Raw genomic sequence first — 8,812 nt, forward strand, 5'->3', positions numbered from 1 at the left:
CGTCAGAACCAACGGACTCCATGATCTTGTCATGCACACATCTTTGTTCATCAGTCAACATCAGCGTGTGTCTTATCCAGTTCATCTTTGTTGTCATTTAGCTCATCAACGATAAGCTTGTTTGTGAAAGTTGGCATGTCTGCTGCATTTGGCCTGGGCATAGATTTGAAGTCAATAAGAGACCGTCCGTTTTCCTGAAGCAGCATTTCAATTTCAATCAAACACATCTTCTTCAAGTCATCGTCACTGATACGCTGATCTGCATATTAAATGTAAAGTCCCGAAATTAATATTAACACCTTTGCATGCATATGTGTGCAAGTTGAAGAGAAAGATAAAATATTAGCTTTATATGAGAATTCTTTATATTTAAACATATCAACTTAAAAAATGTAGAAAATGTTGAATGGTATCGTAGAGTTAGTAACTCTTGGTTTGTTCTTTACTATAATTGCCTCGTCCATGTCATTTGCACCCTGATGCTAAACTCGTCATCCCAGAATTCCAAGCAGTATTTGACTTGTGTTGCTTCAAAAACAACAACAAAGGAGTACGCAAAGAGAAGTGCAGTGGAGACAATACTAACAAAGCATATCTCAGTGGAGACATGTTTTTACTTTGAAGTTTTATGTTACCTCTTAATGCATTTTAAGTGTAGCTTTTCCTTTTAAAGTTGCATAATGACACGCCGTTTGTTCTAATTCTCATTAATGACAATTGCAACATGTTCTGGCCTTAAAAAAAATATATCATTATGTCTTGAAACATGTCTATTTTCACTTTTGTCTTTGTCATAAAAACTAAAAATGATAGTAAGAGAATATATGCAATGCAACGGAAAAAATGATATTAAAGTTACGACACAATTCTTAATCGAAAAAAGCTTCTTTCAGCTTAACTCAAACTAAAAAAATAAGCTTATTTGTAAAGGATTTCCCAAGCCATTATCTAATTAACGCGAAAATAAATAGATATAGAAACTGCTACAAAAAGATGTCATGAATGCTCACTAATCTAGATAACGTGAAAAATTAATCAATTAAAGAACAGTTTTGTGGCGTTGATAGTAGGTCATGCATTAACCTTATGTTGTTTGCATTATTTGTGGGTGTGTTAGTGTCAGTTCTGCGCTACTATTATGTGATGTAGCCGCTGGCTGGGAGGCTTTTGTGTGTGCATAATTGCTGTTGCGTCCGGTTGGCTTTTCTGTTTTTTAGTTGCAGTTATTTCAGCCTGTTGTAGTGCAGCTTTGCTGATGTGCAGCTGCGATTTTTTAGAGGATCTTTGTGGGCATTAGGTTGTGAGACAAGGGTACTCTCGTGTAGGCAGCACCACGGTTTGTCGTGGTACTTTGCTGGGTTTGGTCTTTGATTAAGGCAACCTAGTGTACACCTCGGCATCATGATTATTGCACCCGACCCTTGTATATGAATTTACCATCCGCATATATCTCCCTTAGATCATACCCCTATTCAAGCCTTCAAAACACTCCCTACATTCACATTTAGGTTTCCTCGTAGAAAAATATTTTCTCATAGTGGTATATTTAGAATTAAGCCTCCTAAATCATCCCAAAATTTAATTTTAAAGTTTTTTTTAACCCTGCCCAGGGTGCATAAGCACTAATGATATTAAAGATGTATTGTTCCACTATAATTTTTAGGAATATGATATGATCTTCTATCCTTTTCACATCTATAATATCCTTCTTTCATTCCTCATCAACAATAATGTCTACCCTATTTGTCGGTCTAACTTATAACACTAAAGACGTATTGTTACACTATAAATTGTATAACTATTATATGATGTCCTATCCTCTTTACATATACAACATCCTTCTTTGATTTCGTATTCACTATGATGTCTACCTCATTTCTCGTTTTAACTTTATTAGTGTACCAATTCTAAAACCTTGAACTATCTAATTCTTTCGCCCTTTCATCCACCCACTTAATTTCATGATATTAAAGATGTATTGTTCCACTACACTTTTTAGGAATATGATCTCCTATCCTTTTCACATCTATAATATCCTTCTTTCATTCCTCACCAACAATAATGTCTACCCTATTTGTCTGTCTAACTTGTAACACTAAAGACGTATTGTTACACTATAAATTGTATAGATATGATATGATGTCCTATCCTTTTTATATATACAATATCCTTCTTTGATTCTGTATTCATTATAATGTCTACCTCATTTCTCGATCTAACTTTGTTAGTGTACCAATTCTTAAACCTTGAACTATCTAATTTTTTCGCCCTTTAATCCAACCACTTATTTTCCTATATGCACGTACAATAATCTTGCTTCTAGTCATAGCACCAACTATTTCAATATATTTTTCTATAAGAGTGTCTATGTTCCATGTTCCAAAACTGATCATACTCTCTTGTACTAACTTCTTTATCCACACATCATTTTTAAAGGTCCATATTACACCTCAAAATGAATGTGATAAAAATAACATACATTTTGCCCAAACCATGGGTCGTTTATGCGTATGATGGTTTACAGAAAATTATCATTGATAGTTGAAAGACCAATTTTAAAAGGCTATATTGTGGTAGCAAAATATTTGCATTGATTTTGCTAGACTGTATTTTTTATTCATTGTTTGAAAAATGGAATATGTTATTTAGTATATCAATAATATTAATGGGATTTATACCGTCTTCAATAATTTTTATTTTTAAACCAAAAGTGGGCAATTAGAGTATCACTTCATCAAAATATATTAAATAAAAAATATATACAATAGAAAAAGAGGAGAGACCAAACCAAAACTCTCAGAAATTTAAGAATCTAAAGTTTGATAAACCAAACTTGTTTCCAACAGAATACTCACTAATTTGGGCAGAGATGCTATTGCAGTTAGTATAATCATTAAGAGTCAGACCTAAATTTGCTAAAGCATATAAGCAAAAATTTAATTCTCTATAAATATAATAAAATATAACTTTCATAAGCATATATGTTCCAAATTTGTTAAACACTCATACAAACTTCTATAAGTAGCTAGCATTTCTCTTTATATATGTTTATATTTGGGCATTTTATATTCTTGCTTTTTTTTTAGGCATTTTATACTTACTTGTATAAAACTTATAAATATTACCATGTATTGGACCATGTGAGATTGAATCCGTAATCCTTATTTGTAAATGATAAAAAGCGAATTACTCCTTTGATATTATACCAAAAATATAATATCTATTGAGTATATGTGTCTGCAATTAAATGCTCAAAAGATCTGCTCATAGAAATTATGTTTTGTCTTAAGCCAATAGCTTCTTTTGTTTAATGAGTCAATTGATTTTTGAAATTATTGTGAGACCATTATTGGTTAAATTTTACTTAGACTCAGGTCAAACTCCATACTATCATAGACCTTCCATAGAAACTGGAGGGTCAGCACAAAAAATCATTATCATTCAAAATTATTATTTGAGAGTTTAGATTATTGGAAATTAAGAAAGTAACTTTTTTTTACATATATTACTTCAAAAAACCTTTTTTACATATATATAATTTGTTTTTTTTATCATGATGGCCTACTATATTTATCTCTTTTTTTTAGGGATATTATATTCATCTTTTTAGGTGTTAATATTTATCTGTATATTTAATTTTAGCAACATTGTTGTGGTAAAGGGATGAAGATAATAGGAAAAAAAAAGTCATATATATGATACAACACTCATCAAAGAAATTAAATCAATAAAAAAGGATAGTGTCCACTCTAATTTCCTAATTACACAAAGCAAGTTAACAACAACTATCTATAATATTCAATATGATTTTAATCAATATTAAAATCATAACATAGTCGGTGAGCAAAAGAAACATTGCTATTTGAAATGTAAAATATGATCAACAATACAAATCGTAGCTCTAAAATTAAGTGCATGAATAGTTTTAAAAAAAAAGTAGTCATCGTGTGCATCATATTTCATCAAATTCGTTCTTCGAGATCCACATTTTGAACACCTAAAGAGAAGGTGAAATAGGTTTCCATATGCTGAATTTCCATATGTTCAGCTGAAAGAAAGAAAATTAGAGTGAAATAAGTTTAATTGTTGTACCCGTGGAAAATATAAAAAATAGAATCAATTTTTGGAGACAGATCTATGAAAATAAGAAAAAAAATCAATACATTGAAAGATGGATTTCGAAAACTATTTTAAAATTCTTGTATGAAATTAGAGATGATCTGAAAAATGGTGTGGAAAACATGAGCTTCAAAAGCAATATTTATAGCCAAAAAAGACCAAATAACCACAAAAATTATTCCATTGATTAATGGATGCAATAATTGGGAATAAATTATATATTAATTTTTGAAACAAACTCATACACATACTCATGATATATTAGTCTTTTAATTTGAAATAATCAAAGTCACAATTTTTTTTATTATAACAATATATTGATTGCGAAAAACGAAAAACATATAATAAAGATTTTTTATTTACGTATCGTTTTTTTTAACTCTGTGTCGATCTAGATTTAATCTTATAATTTAAATGTGTTAAAAAAATCAAATGTATAATTATTTAATTAAATATGTACAATTTTTTTTTGAAGAATGCACAATTATTTTTTATAACGCGCATATTTTTTTTCCACATCAAGAGTACACAATAAAAACAAATTATTTTTTTATAAAAATATATAAATACTTGTAAAAACAAAGTAGAGTCTTGGTATAACGTATGTTCCATGATTTATGTTTTTTTTTTTTTGAGAGAGTGATTTATGCTTTTTTGTTAAGACTTTTTTTACTATAGCCATATTTACGGTTGTTTTTTTTTAACTAAAATTGAAATCAATCTTTATGCAATTAATTATCATCAAAGTCTTAATTAATTATTATTAACGCCCAGAAAATGTCATTTTTTTTAAAAATTTAAATGTGTATAAAATATAAATTTCGAATATCAAAATAAAAACATTATTTTTTCATACTGAACACTTTTTTTTAAAAAAAATCTTGGAAAATATAATAGAGTGGGGATATTTTATTTTAAGAATAAAAATAGAAGTTTAAATACTCCTCCAAAATTTTCGGTTCATTAGAGTAATTTCATATGTAAATTTTCGGCTGTCATTCTGGTACATTAAATACTCCTCCGAATTTTAGCAAATAACATTTTGATGTGTATATGAAATAAAATATTAAATGCACCTTTCAATATAAGGTTGTCACGTGTACTATCAAAGTAAAACATGTGAATTGAAATTCTTATGAATGAAAATAAAAACTAATATAAAATAATAAAAAATAATGATTTGAAAAATCAAATTATATTTGAACCGTGTTAATAACAAAATGTAGAGATACACATATGTAATATTTTTTTGCATTATTCCTGCGATATTTTTTTTAATAGAAGAGATACACATTGATTGAATGATGTTGGGAATTTTTTTAATAACATTGCCAATTTATTGATATAATCTCGTTTGGCCATTGTGATTTTAGAGGAAAGGTGTTGAAATAATTTTTTTTTATCTATTAAGCAATTCCGATTTTTTTTTTGGTTTAAGACTTATTTTTTTTAGAGCAGGTCCACTAAATAGAATCAACTGAAATCATATTTTTGATATTCTCTAATGATACGTTTTCAATTCAAATTAAATACCTTCAATTCCAATCTTTTTCTGTCCTAAAATAAAGTATCCGATTTTCTTTTTCTTTCATAAAACAAACATTGAATAATTGATCGAAATTCATTAAAAAAAAATTGGTGAAATCTGTTAAACGGTTTTTGCGATTTTAGAGGAAAGGTCTTGAAATATTGTTTTTTTTAGCTATTAAGCAATTCCTAATTTTTTTTTGGTTTAAGGCTTACTTTATTTTTTTAGGGAAGGTTCAACGTTTATTTTAGCAAGACCATTAAATAGAATCAATTTATATTATTGCCAAAAAAAAGAGGAATCAATTTACGTTAAAAAAAAAAGAGGAACCAATTTAATAGCATTTAATATTTTTCTTTTTGTATTTCAACCAAAATTAAATTACATGATTCTACCAAAAATAGAAATATCTAATAAGAAAAACATGGGGTTTACGTCCTCTTTTTTTTTTTTTGCGGTAATCGGCGTTTTATTAAAAAATTTAATTGTGGTGGAATTTATTCTTTGACAAAAATAACGTATACTTTTTAGTCTAGTAAATATTTGTATCATACACGACCTTAACAAAATAACCAAATATTATTTTTTTGGGTTCCAAGTAAAATGTATCTAGTTAAATTATATAACAAATTAATGGTTACTACCAAATCTAATTAAATTATTTTAAAAAGTTACACTTTTATCAAATCATTTTTTTTTGACAAATCAAATCATATTTTTATTATTTGACATATATCAATTATTTCATCTCTTTGATATTTAAATAATTATTTCATTAATCGTATTTTAATTAGATATTACTTGTTTTATTTTAATATCTGAATTCAAATATATTAATTTAAATTATTTGATTATTCAAAAAAAGCATATTAGAATTTGAAATTGTAAAACTTCCTTTTGTATTTGTATTTCTAAAATACGAAACGTTTAGCAGAAAGAAAAAACATTTAATTATTTTTACAAATATAAAGCATACGTTTTCACAAAATAAATCAACAATAATTTGGAATTCGTATTTTTTGAATGAATAGGAAATGTTTGATTTGAAATATGAAGCACATTAGAATTTGAAATTGTAAAACTTCCTTTTATACATAAACAATAAATACAAATTTGTGAGGATGAATGTGGTGAGAGTATTTTGTGAGGATGAATGTGGTGAGAGTATTTGAAAAAAGAATAGGATGAGAGTGCCACGTGTCATAAGAATAGGAGGAGAAAAAACATTTCCATAAAGGGCTATGGAATCGGCCGTAAATTTATATTATATAGATCAAACATGATTGTCAAAAAAAACTAAATCAAACATGGAAATATTTTTTACATAGAATTTTTGTTATTTGCATCTTTGCCCCATATTCAATTAACGTGCATTTATCTTTCCAATTAAAAAAATTAATGAGATATTTTTACTTTAACATTTCAATTGTTTAGGCAAATTTACTGTTATTGTTTCAAATTTTTATTTTTCTACAAAAATATTTACACCATATCTTGTTGTCTTTTTAAGCTTGGATCCAAAAAAAAAAATTCCAAAACGTTATTTTTTCGGACATCGATTATATTTTTTTATTAATTAGATTATTATATGTTATCATATGCTTGCATCTATCAATATTGTTAGTTGGAATTTAAATCTTTAGAACATAGGAGAAGTTGTCAAGTTGCAGTGATGTCAAAGATTGTTAATTGGAATTGTGTTGTGCATGAAAAGCCAAAGGAAATGTTGAATCTTACTTATTTTCAATCTAAATAAGTAATTTTCACATGTATCAGGTTTTTCCTTCGTATTTTTTTCCGTGATTTTGTTGTATGAATATGGCATTGTGTTGTTCGTCGTCTTGTGAAGTGTTTTTTGATTTTGTGCCTTGTTGGAGTGTTCATTTTGGTTTCTACTGAAATACTGACTTCGATAAATTACATATTTAATCAATGATTTGGGCGTCATCGTTGCAGATCCAGAAGCATCGTATTTCGGTCACTTAGATTTTATCATATCATTTGTAGACATTTTGCTGTTGTATTCTACTAACATGGATGATGTGAGTTTGCTCGCAATTTCACCCTTTAGGTTTTTAACGATGTTGAACATGTGGTTATATCTGATGTATTACATCGATTTGAATAAATAAATATCGTTTTGTTTTTGTCAAAAAAAAAAATATTTTTTGATGAGAGATAAAAACAATTGGTTAGGCTCTTCAAAAAATACGATAATAATTTCTCTTTGCTTTAATGTATTAATTTGATAGATGAATGATTAAAATAAAAAATTCGGCCTTAGTTTTTTTAGTGAGAGAAACTCCACCGTCTCTCTAAGTTCTCTTTCTCCTTCACTCATTAAGGAGGGATGATTTTAGGCTTCGACGTAAATCATCAAGTTTTTCCTTCCGTGATTTCTTTTTCTGGATGCAACGTTGTGTTATTTGTCGTCTCATGCGGTGTTGTTTGATTTTGCGCCTTGTTGCGGTGTTAATTTTGGTTCCTATTGAAAGACCAACTTCAATAAAATATTGATTCAATCAATGACTTGGGCATCAATATTGCAGATATGGAAGTATGTATATTCTGACCACTTAGATTTTATCATATCATTGTAGAAATTTTTCCCTTTTCAAACAAAATGATCGAGCCACACAATGTGATCAACTAGGTCCAACTTCACATTTCATGAATATTACACTTTTAATTTTTGACAAATACTTCATTTTGGCAGCCGATAATACTTCACTGTTGCTTCATGTTGTATTGACTTTAACAAACATTTTGAGTTCATTCATTTATCAAATTCAGATGCCTATTTAGCACATAAAGAGTAAATTGTCATAGGTCCATAATTTTCTAGACAACAAAAATAATTTGAAGAGTACAATATAAAATAGAGCAGCATAGATACCAAATAGATACACAATACAATCACAACTCCAAACTATCCTATATAAATTTTCAAGAAAATTTTCATTTCATTTTAAAGATTCTCATCAAATCAATATTGCCCATGTTAGTATAAAAAGTAAAGCAAACAATAGCACACAACCTGCATAACCTTATTCTAGAAGCTAATGCAAGCAAGGACAACAGGTCATGTGATATTCCTCACCCTATCATACTGATTTTGCCATTTGCACACCCTTAATTTTTCCTTTTGCACCTATAGACTGTGAT

General features: G+C 28.1%; 1 long non-coding RNA gene across 1 annotated transcript; it reads right to left on the reverse strand.

The window, feature by feature from the left end:
• Positions 1-3,775: 3,775 nt before the first annotated feature.
• Positions 3,776-4,222, reverse strand: LOC146933713 (uncharacterized). Its single transcript, XR_015008439.1, has 2 exons — positions 4,164-4,222; positions 3,776-4,048 (listed from the first exon to the last, which is right to left on the reverse strand). It is a non-coding gene; the product is annotated as an uncharacterized LOC146933713 (long non-coding RNA).
• Positions 4,223-8,812: the final 4,590 nt, after the last annotated feature.

The sequence above is a fragment of the Medicago sativa genome, chromosome 4 (genome assembly GCF_051527215.1).
Source record: "Medicago sativa cultivar Bolivia chromosome 4, Bolivia_mono, whole genome shotgun sequence".
Lineage (NCBI taxonomy): Eukaryota > Viridiplantae > Streptophyta > Magnoliopsida > Fabales > Fabaceae > Medicago > Medicago sativa.